Source organism: Euprymna scolopes, chromosome 13, assembly GCF_053919585.1.
Source record: "Euprymna scolopes isolate OS-2025 chromosome 13, ASM5391958v1, whole genome shotgun sequence".
NCBI classification, from domain to species: Eukaryota; Metazoa; Mollusca; class Cephalopoda; order Sepiida; family Sepiolidae; genus Euprymna; species Euprymna scolopes.
The window spans coordinates 37,971,332-37,991,658 of NC_136494.1; positions in this window are offsets into that span (position 1 = coordinate 37,971,332).

Genomic DNA, 20,327 nt, shown 5'->3' on the forward strand with positions numbered 1-20,327 from the left:
GGTGGAAATTTTGCAATGTTTTTTTAGAATATTAAAACTGGGACGAGAATATAATGAATGGACATTTCCTTAATTTTGTCGGAAAAAAAGGTTTGAACCGGCAATAAATGGCTGGATGTAGTTTTGGTTTCAAGTTTCTCATGTCAGGAGTGAGAATATGTTGGTCCTTGGTTAATGATGTAGGTATTCCTGATTTCAGTTTGCATATCCCAAAAAGAGCCAAGTAATGTCACAATTACTTCTAGGAATAATTCTTGGTTATAGATAAGTGGAAACCAAAATTTTGGGGATAAAACATGGTCTTACTACCTATTTCCATTTGCTTCAATTCCGAACTGTGTTACATTTTATTCAACACAATATGATACAATGGCTGTGAAGAGTCAAAGAGGATGGAAAGACCAGACTGAAAGGGTGGGGATAGTGCTGGGAACCTAGGGTGGTTTATTCAAACCTAAATCCCAGAGGCAACTAATGATTCATCTTCAGGTTACGTAAGTGAGACATTTAATAAAAATTGTTATTGATATATACAATGAGAATATCAATGGTATGCAACTGTTGCGATAATACAAAATCATTTGTAATAATAATCAGAAGAGATGGAGAGCACTGGAAATCTGGGAGGATTTGCTGTTACTCACAGTCATGGGAACACTACCAGTTATTTTGCGTGAGCAATCGCTAATGATGACCTGTGTGAAAACGCCTAGTGAGTAAATAATAATAATAATAGTAATAATAATAATAATAATAATAATAATAATAATAATAATAATAGAGAAACATTTGACAAAGAACAAGTTCAAACAAATGAAATTGTAGAAAGAAATAAAAGATCAAAACAAAAAATAACAAACTCCATATAAAATAATTACTTCTTATCAACAACTATTTTTAAGAGAAAACTAAAAACTTCATAATGACTGAGAATTCAGTGTTGCAAGAACGATCTCGGCGAAGAAGGAGCAGTTTTATCTGTAAAGAGAAATTGGGTAGACATGTTCATTATCATACTTACACCTCAATTTATAAGGGCAAATATTTTTGATCTCTCTTGAAACGTCTTCAAGTCCAACATAAATAAATTTTTGATGAGCCGTCCCCTTAAGTAATCCAATTTCCCAAATTTCCACTACTAACGATTACTACATGTTCCCTTTGACCACTGTACACTCAGTAACCCTTACCCTCGAGTGGACTCTGGGGCTTGATAAGTGGTGACTCCTTTGTAAAAATAAAATTTTGGTTGTACTCTTGCAAGTTTTCACGTGACTATATGTGTAAAATCAGTAGGTATTGTATATGTGTGTGCATATTAGTTTGCCCCTCTTTTGTCAGTGAGAGAGAGAGTATGCATATGAACTTGTGTGTATTTGAGTTCGGTGAGCAGTGTATATGTTGTTGCTATGCGTGCGATAGTTTGCTAGTGTCTCTTGTTACATCAGTCACTTGTCCTTGTGAGAGTCATTCTCATGTGTATCGAAAGAAAATCACAAAAGAGAAAGAAAGCTATGTGCTTGGGTTTTTATAGTATATGCAAATATTCAGAGATGAATATTTATTGCATTGTGATTGGTTAAAAGAAACTACTGATTTGAGATTTTGTCCAATGGAGAGTTGATACTTGCAAATAACATTCACTGCTGCTGCTTCTCCTAAAATTTCATTAAGCGAAATTACAAACCATAGTTTACTAGTTTGCTATATAAACCGTTACAATTGAAATACTTAACTATCTATTTCAATCGTTACCGCTCCTCTCTCTCTCTTTCTCTCTCTTTCTCTCTCTCTCTCTCTCTCTCTCTCTCTCTCTCTCTCTCTCTCAAAACCTGATTCTCCTCAACCAATCAGAATCTCTGATTATTACATTTTTGAATGCTTTCTTGATTTTTGGTGAATTACGTTTAATAGTTTCTAGCATTTTGTGCATTTGTGAATTCACAAAGTTACAGGTTACGGAGGTCGATTAAAGTGATTTCTTTATGTACGCCAATGGCTACAGTGCAGATTAATGAAGCTCTCCCAGTTCGGCTATTTGCCTTTAGCGTTTGGTTGATTTCTTCCGAATTAAAGTGGTCAATACTTTCTTTAGTTACGATATCTCTGTTCATTGTTCAAACCCATGCGCTTTTTACAACTTTTGCCTGTGTTTAATAACGAGTGTCCAGCGTGGCTCCTAGGAGTAACCAACCAGGTAAATGGTAATGATGCCGAGATTAGTACATTAGCAGTTATTCTTGGATTCATGAAAGAAGAAGAAGAAGAAGAAGAAGAAGAAGAAGAAGAAGAAGACGAAGGTATTAACGAATGAAGAATGGGTAAAAGAGGTTGGTTGAGGGCGAATATATAAATTAGAAACGAAGAAAAAAGACAAAAGAAGAAATAAAGAAAGAGAAAAAATAAAGACTTTGAAAAAGAAAAGAAGAAGAAGAAAGAAAGAAAGAACGAAAGAAAGAACGAAAGAAAGAAAGAAAACTAAAGGAAGTTAGAAAAATGAAGAGAAAAGTATGTAACTGTTGTGTTCGAAGAAATTGTGATGTCAGGATTATTGGATAACATCTATCTATCTATCTATTATATATATAAAAGTGAACGTGTCTGTGTATGTGTGTCTGTGTGTGTGTGTCTGTGTATATTTTCCTATGCAATAACTTTGTCAATTTTAAGTCTACAGACTCGAAATTTGATATACTGGGTACTGAGATTTGGTAAAATCTTTGTAATCCGTTTTCGGCCAGAAATTTAGTTGTTAAGGGGTCAAAGTTCAACGATTGGACCTTTGAAAACTCTACCAAACTCCTCCAACAATTTTGGGTATAAACCATTGAAATTTTAAATATAAGTTTCTTGGGCATGGATCTAACTTAATAGCTTGATTTGAGCCAAAAACAATAAACGTTAAGAGTCATAATAGTAGACAAAGTTAAAAAAAATTGACGGCTTTTTTTTTTTTTTTTTTTTTTGCTCAACATACACCTTCAAACACTAATTACAGACGATATTGAATGTTTGGCGATGTCCGCCATGTTGCTTTCTCTCTAGTCTTTCAAATATCCATAAGGGGCTCTTAATTTCTTTATTTAGAATTATTCCCCCTTTTGTTGCTATAACACCTCCCCTTTGAAATATGATGCTTGTAGGATGTTTAATGTGGGTCTATTTGTAGAGTTGAAGTTGGTTTTCCCCTTCATTGCATCCTTCGCGTTGGACTTTTCTTCTCAGACTTGCTTTGTTAACTGCATGTTGCGTGAACATTTTTAAGTAATTTAAATGTGCCCAGTAAAATATTTAATGGAATGATTGTGTTATTTGATTGCCCCTTTGGAAAATAAGAGTGACGAAGTTGATTTGCATGTCTGACTCAAATAGATGATTTTACATCCACATTACATATTACATTAGCAGAACGACGTACTATGTGACCTTGTGTTCATTTTTCTTTAATATTGCGATAGTTTTTTGTCCTGGTAGGAATTTACGTGACTTTGCTTAATGATGGCGATGAATTGGGTTTCCATCGTCTTGTTTCTCTTGGGAAGATTTTTTGATGATGGACGAAAGCATCCATTAGTAAACACATTTCCGTTCCTCAGTGCTTAAGCAGGAGACATTCCATTTGGGCATGACAGCAGGAAGATGGTCGAAGTTGTTGCATTGCAGCCGGAGGAGATTCCTCCAAATGAGACTGAAGTTTCATGTGTCTGCTATCAATAAAAGTGCCGATAGGAAAAAAGTCTGGAAACTAATTGTAGGCACCTTGCATCAAAGATTTGTATAATTGGAACTAATTTGCATATGTGAGTAATTAAACTACATGCGTAAATTAAAAATACAACAACAGATGGTGAGTCAAATTTTGAACAGCTGGGAGAAAGCGTTTGTGTTGGAAATTTGTCAGTGTTATTTTGTTATTATCCTCTTGTTGACGAGGAGGTCCTTCTGAAATTTGGGCCATCGTTCTGACCTCATTAAGGCTTCAGAAGACTAAAATACATCTTTTTCACACAAACCAAAAAAAAAAAAAAGAGTATAAAGAAGAAATAGTAATTAAGAAAGAAAGAAAGAAAGAAAGAAGAGGTTTGAAAAAAGCGAAATTGGTTATCGAAATAAAGAGAAACGGACAAGGGGAAAACAATTAGGGGGGAGTAAAAGGACATGTAAAATGGGTTAGTGAAACAATGAAACAATGAAAAAAAGGAAGAAGAATGTCTAGCACGAGAAGAAGGAATAAAGAATAAAAGCTAACAAAAAAAAAAGGAGTAAAAGAGTGGAGAATAAATAAAGGAAGAAACAGAAATATAAAATGAGTTAGTGAAATAAAGTAATAAAGAAAAGAAAGAAAAAGAAGCAAAAAGGAAAGCAAAAGAAAAAAAGAAAAAGGCGTTAACAAGGGGGATTAATGAAGAAGAAGAAGAAGAAGAAGAAGAAGAAGAAGAAGAAGAAGAAATAAAAGTGGTTAGAAAATGAAGAGAAAGTATCTAGCAATATAGCTGGAAACGAGCACTAGCCAACTTTTAAGCGTATTATATGTTTCACATGTCAGACCACCGTTCTCGAGAGAGAAAGATGTGAGTGTACGTTCTTTTGCCCTGTTTAGGGCGAGGCCAGCCTGAGAATTCTATGGCTGTAATTTCCTCATTTTATAGGAGTTTCTCATTTCACATCAGTTTATTATTTTCACATAAACTTGTTACGTTTGAGGTTTGAAACTATTTTCATTGATTGAAGATACATTGAATTAACACATTCCTGTGAAAAGTTACTTGCTTTTGGAAGGGACGAAGAAAGCAAATCCAAACGAAAAGAAAAAGAGAGGACATACTCTTCGAGTCATCTGCTTTTTAGCGTTCGTTGGTTGAACTTGCTTCGCGATGATTCAGTCAGCAAAAATATATATCAATAACAATTTTTATTAAATGTCTCACTTATGTAACCTGGACATGAATCTTACATAGCTCTACGCAAGATTTGTAAAGTTGGAACTAATTTGCATGTGTGAGCAATGAAACTACATGCGTATAGAACAGCTGATTAAAAAGAAAATAGATGATGAGTCAAATTTTGGACAGCCGGGAGAAAGCGTTTGTATAGGAAATTTGTCAGTGTTCATTACGGTGTTATTGACGAGGAGTTCCTTCTGAAATTTGGACCGTCGTTCTGACCTCAATATGGTTACAGAATATTTAGATACATCTTTTTCATACAAGGTATTAACCAACAAAAAGGGGCAAAAAAGTATAAAGAAGAAATAGTAATTAAGAAATGAAGAAAGAAAGCAAGAAAGAAAGCAAGAAAGAAGCGGGCTGAAAAAAGCGAAATTGATTACCGAAAGAAAGAGAAACGGACAAGAGGAAAAGACATACAGACAAAAAAAAAAGAAATGTAAAATGGATTAGTGAAGGTAAAAAAGAAAGAAGAATCGACTAGCAAGAGACGGGAGGAATCAAGTATAAAGGAAAAAAAAAAAAAGAAAGGGAATAAATTTAAAAGAAGAAATATAATTTCCTTCATCTATTGATTGCTACTTGGTTTTTCAGACTATGATCTAAGTTCCCTCTTCGATCAAAGGAGGAAGAAAATATTTTTATTTTCATCCCATCCAATCATCATCATCATATCGCATGAATCCAAAGATTCTATTGTTGGCATTGGTTTCCCTAAGATTTTTGTCGTCAGAATTCTTTCTAGAAAGACATCAGGGATTACGAGATGAACCACGAGAAGGTTGCCAACCTCCTAAGTGAAACTTATTTTACGGAACGAACTGGATTCGAACTCGAAAGACCCAGGTCGTTGGACCTTGTCGTTAATCACTAGAACACCGTCACCTCCCAATCTCATCTAGTGACTCTTTTAAGTAAGATGGATAGCCCTCCCTTACAAACCAACCATGTTTCTAACTTTGCCCCCATGAAGAGGCAGTTACTAGTGACCGTAAAACATGAGTACAGCCGAGTGCGTATTTATTTGTTAACAATAATAAATAACAGTTATTAATTTTGGCATCTACTCCTTTCAATATGTCACTCGAAGTTTGCCTTAAAATAAAATTAATAAAATACCAATAGGAAATGTTTATCGAAAGTCTCCTTGACGAAAGCTGAAGATAAATCTGCACATATCTTTGCGCAGCAAGATTAGTATAAGTGTCTAAAAAATAGTGTTAAAACGGAAGTTTTCACATAAAGCTAGATTAAGGAGAAACTCGAAAATTGGTGCAAAATAATAAAAACATCAAATAGTATGACGTTATTTAGCATATATGTTGTTGAAGTTTTTATTTAATTTTTGCTACTATATTGCATAATTAAAGGAAAGAAGAAGACACAAATTCTTTTACTGCTACATCATCACTATGGCCACTTTACAATATGACTTCACTACCCACTGAGCCATCTACTAACAATGTCTCAATGAGACGAACAGCTGTTTCTGTCATTGAGAAGATTACAAGCCATAAAGAACTCCATACAAAATTTTATATATGAAAGGCTTTTCTGTATCGATTGATCTGTCCAAATTTAGTTTGAAATATTTTCACCAATTAATATGTACATAGAATATGAAAAATGTTTTACACCATCATGGATACTAATAAAGTATTAACAGTAACTTTTGTATTTACTATTATTTTATGTGAAAAATTAATTGAAAAAAAAGAAGTTTTCCTTTATTTATTCATTTTCTCATTCACCATTCAGGTTTTATGTATTGCTACCGGCCTTAACAAATACCCATAGACTATAAATGTAAAAAACACCTGCAGTTTTCTAAAGAAGTTTTGCTAAGACATTTTTGCTAAAAATTCTACTGAAGAAAAATAATTTACTGAAATCGGAATCTGCTAAATAATATTTTTTAGAAATTAGATAAAGACAATTTGCTAAAGAAATTGATTTTAGTGGGGGGGGGGTTCAGTCAAGGAGAAAAAGAATGAAATGCTTAGAGTGTTTAGTGCCTGACAACGATTCTAAGGATCAAATAGAGCGATCGAACTACCATTACAGAAGTCAGAGACTGCCCTAGTCAACAATTAGTATCGTCAATAATCCGTAAACGATGTCTAGTCTGGCTCGGACGTACTCTAACATTGGCACCAGAGAGAATTGTAGACCAAGTCTTGCAATGAACCCCGGATGAATAAAAATGAAACAGACAATCAAAAGAGGTTTGATTGCAACGGGAAGGATATTTATTTGCTTCTCCATGTAAGCAAAATATGACACAAGGTCGTTTTTAATGTGGAGTGGAAGGGGGAAGGAGAGACCAGCTCTCCCAAGAGGAGGAAAAGGGGAGCTAATACTGCTGTCATGGTATACAGGGTTGCCCCTACATGGACCAATAACTAATAACTATTGCCACAAGGACTATGGTCGGTCAATGGTCTGAAAATGCAGCATCTGCCGGTCAGATACTACACTTTGATCTTGGCCAAAAGGCCACAAAGGTCCCCTTCTGGGAGGAAGGTGGGAGACGCTGTAGATCTGGTTTCAGATCGAAAACGACGGTATATTTTGACTGTTGCAGGACGTTGGATTTCCTAAATCTAATATATCTGGAAAAGAAAAAAGAATAGAATAAACAGATGTCCATCAGTCTGAATTTCTGTCGAGTAAACTAATTAGTGTATTTGGTTCTGGGCAGCTCCTTTCCTGGACACAAGTAGATGCCCTGCTGGTACAAGTACCATCTGCTACTCTTAGTGTCCAACATACTTTTATTGCTGCAAGTGCTTTTTCAAAGTTTACATCTTAATCTTTCCTTGAGTTGCCTTCTGTCTGACTATTTAGGAAAGATAACCTGCATAATTTTGTAATATCCGTCTTATTTTGAAGAATGTTATCCTTTCATTCATCAATGTTTTTCAATCTCCGTAAATGCACTTTTTATCCTGCCATGTTTTACGCATACCAACAGTAATGGAAAATAAAATGATACATTGCGCATGCTGCTATTCTACTCTACCATTTGATTCAACCAATTAGAGGAAAAGAGGGTGCAAATAACGTGTTCATTTACTGCAGTCGGCTTATTTTTCATACTTTTTGATTATTATTTAAAAGCAACATTGCTAAAGTTTGCTCAGTTTATTCCCTCGCTCAAGATGGACGCTTCATTTCAGCCAATTTCGAAGAAGCGACTTCTTTTATCGTGATTTTCGCCCGAGTAATTTCAACACTGACTTTATTGACTAAAGCAAATCATTTTCTAAAGATTTCCTCGCACGAGAATACGAACCACTTATTGTTTACAGAATATGCAACATCATAAATCACGTTTATTGATTCGCTCAAGATTCCACGGTGTCGAGGTAAGGACAATGATTACCACAAGGACCACGTCATCATGACTTGAAGTGTATGTGTTCGACAGTTGACGATGACCTCTCCCTGGGGGAAATATAGTGACACAATATCCACCGGCAAATCAATATAACTACTGTTTTTATGATTATCGAACGAGCCAAGAAGTTGGCAAATAGCAGTTCATAAGTCACATCTGCTTTTACCTTTTCTTTCCATCTTCATAAACATATATCATATATTTTTATACACAGACAATTGTTTCCTTCATTTCATGGCTCGTCAGTGTGGCGAGATATTTTATACGCACAAATCCTGTTGTATCGCTGCCCGGAAATCAACACCTTGTAATCTCAGTTGCAAAGTAAACAAAGAAAAGGAAAAAAATCGTTTTATTTTTATTTTTTATTTTTTTGTATAACAACATATATTTCATCATTTTCCTGCCACGCGTGACTGCTCGTTCTGGCCGTGACGTCTCTCACGTCATCGTTTTCTCGAACGCGTTCTCGAACGTCATCCACGTCTCTAACGTAATCGCCTCCTTTTTACCTTGCTGTGACGTTATTTAACTTACAGCTCGGTATTTGCATGCAGCCGTCTGCGCTATGTTACACTTTTGTGACTCCAGATTGTGACAATCTGATGCTCTATCTCTGAACATGCTACTATAGTAAAAGAAATTATATCGCTTTTGAATGATATTGCTAACCCAGATAATTTAATTGTTTTTTCTAAAGAACCTTGCCTTACAATTCAATCTTCGCCATAATTTTCTCCCACAGAGTGCTCTGCTGATAGAGGAACTTATATAAGATGCAATTTAAACACGAATGAACAGATCTATTTTATGATTAAGAATATCTTGCTATATTTTCACCTACGTCTGTATATGTTAGGTTGACAAACAGGTGCTTACGGAATTTTTAATTTTGACTTCAAATGATGTATTTTCAAATAAGTTTTGACTTCAAATGATGTATTTTCAAATAAATTTTGACGTCAAATGATGTATTTTTAAATAAGTTTTGACTTCAAATGATGCATTTTCAAATAAATTTTGACGTCAAATGATGCATTTTCAAATAAAATTTGACGTCAAATGATGTATTTTCAAATAAATTTTTACGTCAAATGATGTATTTTCAAATAAATTGTGACGTCAAATGATGTACTTTCAAATAAATTTTGACGTCAAATGATTAATTTTCAAATAAATTTTGACGTCAAATGATGTATTCTAAAATAAATTTTGACTTCAAATGATGTATTTTCAAATAAATTTTGACTTCAAATGATGTATTTTCAAATAAATTTTGACGTCAAATGATGTATTTTCAAATAAATTTTGACTTCAAATGATGTATTTTCAAATAAATTTTGACGTCAAATGATGCATTTTCAAATAAGTTTTGACGTCAAATGATGTATTTTCAAATAAATTTTGACGTCAAATGATGTATTTTCAATAAATTTTGACGTCAAATGATGTATTTTCAAATAAATTTTGACGTCAAATGATGTATTTTCAAATAAATTTTGACGTCAAATAATTAATTTTCAAATAAATTTTGACGTCAAATGATGCATTTTCAAATAAATATTGACGTCAAATGATGTATGTTCAAATAAATTTTGACTTCAAATGATGTATTTTCAAATAAATTTTGACGTCAAATGATGAATTTTCAAATAAATTTTGACGTCAAATGATGTATTTTCAAATAAATTTTGACGTCAAATGATGTATTTTCAAATAAATTTTGACTTCAAATGATGTATTTTCAAATAAATTTTGACTTCAAATGATGCATTTTCAAATAAGTTTTGACTTCAAATGATGTATTTTCAAATACATTTTGACGTCAAATGATGCATTTTCAAATAAATTTTGACGTCAAATGATGTATTTTCAAATAAGTTTTGACTTCAAATGATGTATTTTCAAATAAGTTTTTGTTATAATATCTTTATCTTGAATATCATTTTAAAGATAATTTTTCGCTCTATCATTACAATCGTTTTAAAACAAGTAAGTCTTCGTTTCAGAACGTTGAATACAAGATGGAAAAAAAATTCACACAATTTTCTTATTTTAATTCGAACTAAGCCTAAAAGCTGCTGAAACAACTTGCGATATCAACGAAGCGTTTGGCCCAGGAACCACTACTGGACGCACAGCACAATGGTAGTTTAAGAAATTTTGTGGCGGCGATGAGAATCTTGAAGATGATGAGTTTAGTGATTGGCCATCGGATGTTCCAGGCACAATTGTTCGAGAACTAGCTTCTAAATGAAACATAAAGTATACAACGATTTCCAACCACTTGAGATTGGAAGACAAAAAACTTGATAAATGGGTGTTCATGAATTGAACGATAACCAAAAGAAACGCTGTTATGAAGTGTCATCTTCCCTTCTTTTACGCAAATGGAGCGACCCGTTTCTAAACCAGGCTGTGATGAAAAATGGGCTCTTTATGACAACAGGAAACGCTCAGCTCAGTGGTTAAACGCCGATAAAGCTCAACGACACTTTGCGAAGCTAGAGTTGCACCAAAAGAAAGTCATACTGACTGTTTGATAGTCTGCAACTGGTCTCATCTACTGCAGTTTTTTTTATACAGGCGAAACCATTTCGTCGGATAAGTACTGTCAACAAATGGATGAAATGCATCAGAAACTTCGACAACACCTAGCATTAGTTAACAGAAAAGGCCCAATTCTCCTTCACGACAATGCCCGACTGCACGTTGATAAATTGACCCTGAAGAAGTTGAATGAATTGAGCTACGAGGTTCTGCCTCATCCACTATACTCTCCAAATCTTTCACCTACCGACTACCACTTTTTCAAGCATCTCAACAACTTTCTACGTGAGAAATGCTTCAAAAATCAAAGCAATAGCAAAAACGCCTTCAGCGACTTCATTGTCATCAAAACGCAAGATTTTTACGTTACTGGCATAAATACACTTGTTTTGCATTGGCAAAAGGGTGTTGATTCTGATGGTGCTTATTTCAATTAATAAATTTTTGCTTGAGTCGAGATACGTTCATCTTAAAAGTTAAAAACCGCAAGAAGTTTCTTGTCAACCTTATATATATATATATATATATATATATATATATATATATATATATATATATATATATACTCGTGAGCAAAAAAAATGGGCCAAACAAATTTTATACATTTTATTGCACTAAAAACTATATTAAACAAAGAACAATTGAACAAGGAAACTTAAATGAGACAATTAACACAGAACAAGACATTTACTTTAATAAATGCTTAGTATGGAATCGTATTCCCTTTTGATTTCTTTAAAAGATCAATCCTTTTAGACATGCTCTCAACCAAAGTGAAACACAGTGAAGAGGAGATGCTATTCCGTTCGCCTGGCACAGATTCCCAGTTTGTCACTGTTCGAAAAAGTTCTTCCAGGTTATGAACCAAATATTCTCAATTCAAATTCGCAAATCAATTGAATTATCAGGAAACCATTTTTTGCGACTTTAGCAGTGTGTGTAGGGTCATTATCATGTTCAAAAATAATGTTCTGGGATATTCCCAGCTTCTGAATAATTGGTAACAGTCCTGTAACATTCGAATGTATTCCTTTGCATTGATTGATTTCTCATATCTAATAAGTTCCCCAACTCCTGCTGCAGTAAAAGTTCCCCATACCATTATCCCTTCATTCCCGGGTTTAACTGCCGTTTTTATGTAACTTGGCGAAAATCTTTCTTCAGTTCTTTGAATACACCGTTCGGGAGCATCAATAACAAGACACAATCTTGATTAATCTGACCAGAAAACATTCCTGAACCAGTCTGTATCTTTCTTACCATAATACGAGAAAAATCTCTTTCTATCATTGATGTTCTTCTTAGATGAAAATGGCTTCTTTGCACACCTTTTAGAAGAAAATCCCATTTCTTTCATTCGTCTAGATATTGTATATCTAGAAAGAGAATTTCAAGCCCCTGTTTTGAATTCTTTGCTATGGTCAACATAAGTTTTCTTTCAATACTTGAAAACACTTAATTTAAGCCAGTGGTCGTCCTTTATATATATTTGTGTTTTTTTTTTTTCGATGCTTTGACAAGATCCAGATTTCCTTTTTACCGAGCATTCGACTTCGAACCCTTGACCAATTCGCTTCACCGCAAAGGATGTTTTTACATTTTCTTTTCTTAAAGTATCAAAAATCTGCTTGTAAGTCATTTTGGACTGCCTTAATCCTGCAATTCAGTTTTTTTATATCCTCGCCAAGATGCGGTCTTACCATTTTTAGGATTAATTTTTCCACTTATTATTATATGCTATAATAATAGGTGTTTTATTTTCTCTAATATACCTAGTATAGAATGGAATATTATTAGAAGAGCCAATACTTGCCACTCATTGAACTCACCATGTCTATTATGCTTATCAGAAAAACTTGAGATAACTAGGTTTAAAGACCGAGAAAAATTATTGAATATTAAACAAGAAACTGCTATATCCTGCAAACATTTCAGAATACACGCACTTAAGGAACTCTAAATTAGGATAATGGAACTGCTATAAGTACAACTAACCCCCATCAAATAACCCCCCCACAAAGAGGATAAGTGAGGTCGCAACTATAATCATACCCATATGGGTTACGTAAGTCACTTAATATTCTACTTCATCGAGCAGTTATGGTATTACTAGCCGAAATAAGTACCTGCATGAAGGTATATTTGAACTAAATGAGTAATAGATCGTTTTGAGTGAAGCTCGTAATAATGTATGCATATGGATATTTTTGGGTGTGTGCATGTATGGATATATGATCTTTATATACCCGGGTAGGAAAAATAATTTATTAATATAAAAAAAAAAAAAAAAAATGAAGAAATAAATAGATGAAAGAAAGTAAGGAATGAAGGGTGAATGGAAGAGAAGGGAATAAGGGTATTAGACTGAATAAGCAAAGATGAAGGTAAGTACTACAATATATAAGCTTATATACTCGGTTTGTATAACCTAAATACTCTGATTTCTGTCATATGTTATTATATATTATTATTGTATCGTGATACATCTTATGTAGATCTGCCTTACCATCGAAAGAATCTTTGTTAAATATGAGGATAACCCTATGAACTTCATGCTGAATTCAATATAAATTTTTACGTAGTGTCAATTTTTACGGTAAAAACCTACAACTTAGGAAAGTGTAACAAGCGGATGAGGCCATGAAACATAACTAGACGTGTGGAATTTGATAGAAAAAGTGAATTTATATAGTAGGTGTATTCATGTCTGTTTCTACTTTAGATGTATCATTTGGTGGCACGGTACATGTATGCATGTATATATATATATGTATATGTCTATATTTGTGTGACTTTGGATATATGAGTGTATTTTGCGTATGCATGTATGTTTGTATGTTTATATATATCTGTATCTATATATCTGTGTGTATGTTTGTATGTGGATGTGCCTCTGTGTCTATTGTATGTAGATGTATGTATACACACGTATATTTCTGAACTATTAGAATAGGCTGCCTCGTATAGAATTGTTGTAACAATATAGATTACAAAAATGTATGGATGTCTGAATGTTGTTTATATATATGTTATATATGTATGTATGTGTGGGTATGTATATGTATGCCTGTTGTGTGTGTGTTTATATGTATGTATGTGTATATGTATATATATATATATATATGTATATATTTATGTATCTATGTATGTGTGTGTTTGTGTATGTATATGTATGTGTGTGTATGTGTATATATATATATATATATGTATGTGTATATATATATATATATATATATATATATATATATATATATATATATATATATATATATACACCCGTCTGTAGTCGGGTAGCATAATATTGCATATACGAAGAAGTTACCACGCTACATAAGTAAAGAAAAATACTATTATTTGTCTCTGTATGTCTGTAATGTGTGTGTGTATATATGCGCGGGTGTTGATAAATGTAGACATTTATAAGTGTATTGATGCACGCATATAGGTACATGTGGAGTTTAGATAACTTTCGGGTTTATATTTATTCACATTTTGTTGGTTTATTTGTTTTAATTTAATTTTATTTTTATTCTTATTTATTTATTTTTTATTTTTTATTATATTTTTTATTTATTTTTTTATTTTTTTATTTATTTATTTATTTATTTATGTATTTTATTTTTATTTATTTATTTTTTTATTTACCTTAATGTAACTTTTACTTTATCTTCTACGTAGTTTCAGAATCATTGTCTAGTTTCAGTAAATAAAACAAAGAGCGTTCAGCATGGATTCGCTTTTGAATATATGGATTAATGTGTGTATGTGTGTGTTGGCAGTGTCTGTGTATGGATGTGTTATGTGTGTGTTGCGTGTATGTGTGGGTGGAGGTAGATTAAAAAGGCACCGGTCAGTACTTGGTTGACCATAGCTAAGGTTATTAACTTACAGATTCTAAGACAAGAAAACTAAACTCTCAATTACCCTATGCCATAAAAAGCCAAAAGTTAGGTTAGATGGGGGAAGGGGAAAAGAAAAAAGATGTTTATCATCTTCAAAGACCTCACTCATCCTTTTACCGTTTTTGTTTTTGTTTTTTTGACTCCCACCCAGGTTGTATTTTTAACTTGATAAACGAAATAGAAAAATGTATTTGGTGGAAATGTCACTTTTGAAGGTGGTTCTTGGCCTGAAGACGTAATCCCCCAACGTGGGTGATTACAGAAACATGTATGCACATATGTAGCCATTAATGTTTGTATAAATAAAATTAATATATATATATATATATATATATATATATATATATATATATATATATATAGTAATGTGATTGATAATTTAAAAATCAAATTATAATTGAATTAAAAATCCGTTTCATAAAAAGGAACAACAACAAAATCAATTATTTGTACGATCGTTTCGGAAAACAGTGTTTTTATTGTTGTAGACATCAAGTTAATATATATATATATATATATATATATATATATATATATATATATATATATATATTAGAACTGGTTTCTTCTGTGGAAGCCATTATTTATTAAATCGCTTGACTAAGTCTTCTAGTTTAAACTATTTGCCGAAACATTAGCATATCCAATATCGCGACCATGTTTATATTAATAAAAATATATCTTGCTCTTCTTTTATTGAGCACTCTTAATAAACTTGTTAAGTTCATTAGTTATCACTCTTTAATACATTTAACCTGGTATCTCTTTCTTAATCTATTTATATATTTACCCCCTCTCTCTTTCCCTCTCTCTCTCTCCATATATATATATATATATATATATATATATATATATATATATATATATATATATATATATATATATATATATATATCATATAAAATATGATGTGCTTGAAGGGTGCGCTAAAAATATCTCGTTTTCATTGCACATAAGTTTGACGTTATTGATATAAAAACAACAATTTTAATTTGAATGTTGAAAAGAAAAAAACGTCTTATATTGAATGGATGTATTATTTTACTTTTGAAGATGATTGACAGGTCAATCAAAAAACAGTTGAAGGAAACATATTTGGCAGAATATTTTTGCACATTTCATCTCGAAATAAAAGCACTTGGTTGAAGGCAAAAAAGATGGCGAACAAAACATCTACAGACTTATTTTGTCTATCAGTTTTTGTCCAGACGTGTATTATTGCAAACACGCACACATTGCACTGATAATAATCTATATATATAAAAGCGAAAATGTATGTATGTATATGTATGTATGTATGTATGTATGTATGTATGTTTGTGTGTCTGCTAAAAACTTTCGACAGACACGACGAAAATTCACAAACTCGGTATCATATCGAAGCCCCATCCTTCGCTCGAAAAATATCGAAAAATTAGCCAAAAACGTTCATTTTTTTCACCCCGAAATCGACAATTTTTGACAGGGGGGGGGTCAACAAAAACGGTCTTCTCGTGACGACGAGCGGTTCTACACATGCACCAGATGACGTCATGGCCTGATTTACTTTTAATAGTTGAAAGACTGAACAAAATTCATGTACGTCGCGTTAGGTTGGTTGATTAGTGCGTTGCTTCATTATCAAAACGTTTTGGGTTCGAATCGTGGTGTGAGATGTCTTTTTTTTTTCGATTTTTTAAATTTAAATATTGAACCAGTGTTATTTAAGCCATTTTTCACGCAACGTTCGTTTTTCTGTTTTTTTTTTTTTTTTACTTCGCTTCTCCACCCTCGACCACACACCCAAAAACACTCGGGTACCAACCGATTTTTTAAATTTTAATATCGAAACAGACTTATTTAAGCCATTTTTCACGTGTTCATTTTTGTTTTCATCGTTCGTTTGCCTTACGTTAGTTATTTTGTGTTTTTTTTTTCGATGCTTTGATTACCCCCCCCCCTTAATTAAAACGTTGTTTTCTTTTTTTACTTCGTTTATAACAATCCTTATGTCGTCGTCGTCGTCATCGTTGTCGTAACGCTCGATGACCTCTGGGCGCGCACCTGTCAATTTGGTTCTTACTTAAATAAATTCAAACATCTTTCAGTAACTCATTCTGGCTGGCCGATTTTATTTTCAAACTTCGCCTCGGGGCTTCGGGTTCGATCCTACATTTCCCCCGGTTTCTTTTTTATTCAACACCACACACACCTACAAACACCCGGGCAACGCCGGATACCCCCGCTAGCACATAATAAATGTGACTATTATCATACTTTACTGTATTTTCACGGGACATTGGATCGTCAGAAGTGTATTAATCATATCCTTTAAACATTTGAATACACATAGCTGCCACAACTGGTGCAGTTATACTTTTTCTAACAAAGGAGTTACCATGTATGAAGGCCCCGGAGGCCACTACAGTATAAAAGTTAATGGGTGTAGGGTAGTCAATGGGAAAATGTTGTAGTAATCATTAGTAGTGGGAATTAGGTAAATTGGATTACTTAAGGGGAACGGCTCATCAAGAACTTGTTTACATTAGATTTGAAGACGTCCATATTGTAGTCAGCTGGAAAGCAGACAAACGGAACAGAGTTCACAGGCGTGCAGTTCTAAGAAAGAAGCTTTGTTCGTTTAGATTGAGGTACAGATAAAGAGTGAGGGAAATTATTGATAGTGGTTTCAAAGAGACGAGTGCTTTTTGTAAAAGTTTGACAAGTGGGTACCATGGATTGAGCACTTGCCATAAAAATAATGATAGAGCAGAAACACGCCCGGAACGTCTCTTCTGCGGGAAAGAAATTGCAAGGAAGAGAAAATGGACCACTACAAGGCTACAAAGTTCATTTTGAACTCTGTCAATGCAGGATAGGTGCTTCAAGCAACTCCTGCCCAGATGTGACAACAGTATTCCATCCTTGGGCGTACTTGGTTCTTATACAGGAAAAGAATTGCATCGGCAGTGACATATCTACTGGCGTACTAGAATGATCCCTCCATTTTTCTAGGGACTTTGGTGATGGATTTGGTGTATGGGTTCCATTTTAGATCAGGAGTGAAGGTCAGTCTTAGAAACTTGTCAAAACACGGAGACTCCCCAAGACGAGAGCCATTCATTTTAATTGATGCCAGACGGGAGTCAGGACATTGATGGTGGAAAGATAGAAGTTTGATTTATGCTGTATATACCAACATATACGGGGTTTTATATCAAATGAATATTTATAAAAGAAAATAGTAACAGAATCAGTCGGTTATACTTAAACTGTCTGTTTTTTTGTTTGTTTGTTTTTGTTTTTTTTTGATAAGATGTAAACAAAAGAAAATAAACCAAAAAGTTATTGTTATGTGAGAAAATTAAATACATAACCAAGTAAAAATATGCCAACCGCCATGATATATATATATATATATATATATATATATATATATATATATTTAGCTCATATGTAATATAAAAACTGCAGAGATTTAATACATTTCAATATTAATGTTGTAAAATATAAATTCTTTCTATCAATAATAAATGCAATAATGGAGTACTATTAGCAAGTACTATCAGTAAGAAAATTTGTCGAAAAGAAATATGGCGTTCAATTGAATATGAAGCTACTGCTGATAAAAAAGACGGAAATCCATGGAGAAATAATCATAGTCTGACAAAGTATTTTTGAAAATAATTCATTTGAAAGAAGCTTTATCTATCTTTAAAAAATTATATTGACAATAAAGAAAAAAAAATAGAAAGTCAGAATCGATTATCAATTTTTCAGAGGCTTTGCTACTTAGATCTAACTTAAAAAGTCTGATCGACTAAAAATTATACAATAGGAGGCAAACGTTTGTTTTTATGTCCAGCTAAAAATTGTAAAATACATAACAAACCCCCAGAAAATTGATATTTTTAAATTGACGTAAACCCAGATTTATAATATCTAAAAGTAAGAAGGGATCAAATAGTCATTTATATCAATTAATGTTATCAAGACATACATGTGCATATTTTAATGTTATGTAAAAAGAAATAACTATGATTTTTTTTTTTTTTGCAGAGTTATTTCCCTTATGCTGACTCGAAGGGAGAGAGAAAACAAGAGAGGGAAAACAGAAAGGGATAAATGTTAGATTATACTTTTACTATAGGTAATGCCGGATAGCTTTGCTAGTATATATATATATATATATATATATATATATATATATATATATATATATATATATATATATATATATATATATTTTAAAATATAAATTTAATTTATTTTAAATGTCGAAATTGATGAATCGCACAGGTAAGAAATTCATTTTTATACTATGAAAAGGTTAGTAATTGCAATTAAGAATAGGAAATTGGATCAAATTTTTGTAACATGTCTTCTTCCTAAGATTAAGGGTGGTGGTGTTTGATCAACACTGCTGGGGAGCCATGATGTAATATACTGTTTTGTTTTTAAATCCCCGAAACAGTGTTTCATGGTAAACAACTGATGATCCCTTGAAAAAAAAAAAAATTTGTATTATAGTAAATTCGAGAGAGTTGATGCAGTGATTGCAGGTGATTAAATGACTTACTGACTAGATGTTTTTTGTTTTTTTTAACGAATAATAAAAAGTAATTTTTTGTATGGTTTCAAATGTTAAAAACTTCAAAGACTATATATATATATATAAAGGGTGGCGCATAACTCACTTTACCATTTTAAAATGAATATTTTTTTCGATGGATTACTTTGGATTTATGTGATATTACTTTACATGCATAAATAAAGCAAAATAAAATTCCAATTTTTAAACTATGTAATAAAAAAAATTAATAAAGTACATTCATTTGCAAAAACGATATTGTATTTTAAAATGGCGACGTTATTACTGTTTCCACACAGTGACTTATGTGCCACCCTGTATATATATATATATATATATATATATATATATATATATATATATATATATATATATATATATATATACAAACAAATTGAACGTGTCTTAGAGAGAAATTGTAACTGCAGAATACCTGGCAGCTGTCCGTTGGACGGTAAATGCTTAACCTCAGAAATAGTGTACAAATGTGAGATTGAGACTGATAATATTAAGAAGGTATATCTTGGGGCCACGGAGTGCGTGTTTAAGGAAAGATAAAGAAAGCATATTGTATCCTTCAAAATTTAGAGGAGATGGAAACTTATAGAGAAGGTGTTAATGATAGAAGGGGGGATGGTACAAGAATTATAATTAGAAATAAAAAGAAGAACACAACTGCATTAGGTGATTGGGTCAAATAACTTCATAGAAACAAAAAAGATTTTGAATTGAAATGGTCAATAATAGGGGGTGTATGTATAGATCTGAGAAGTCAAAAGGGTGCAATCTGTTTTTATTGGAAGCCTTCTACATAGTGAATTCTAAAGAATAAATATTAAATAAAAGGCTGGATGCTATACAGTGATGTCTTCACAGGGATAGATTTTTGCTATCACGTCTTAAATGTAGCTGAGATAAAAAATAAAAAAAACATTCTGGGAAAAATAAAGGTTCTTAGG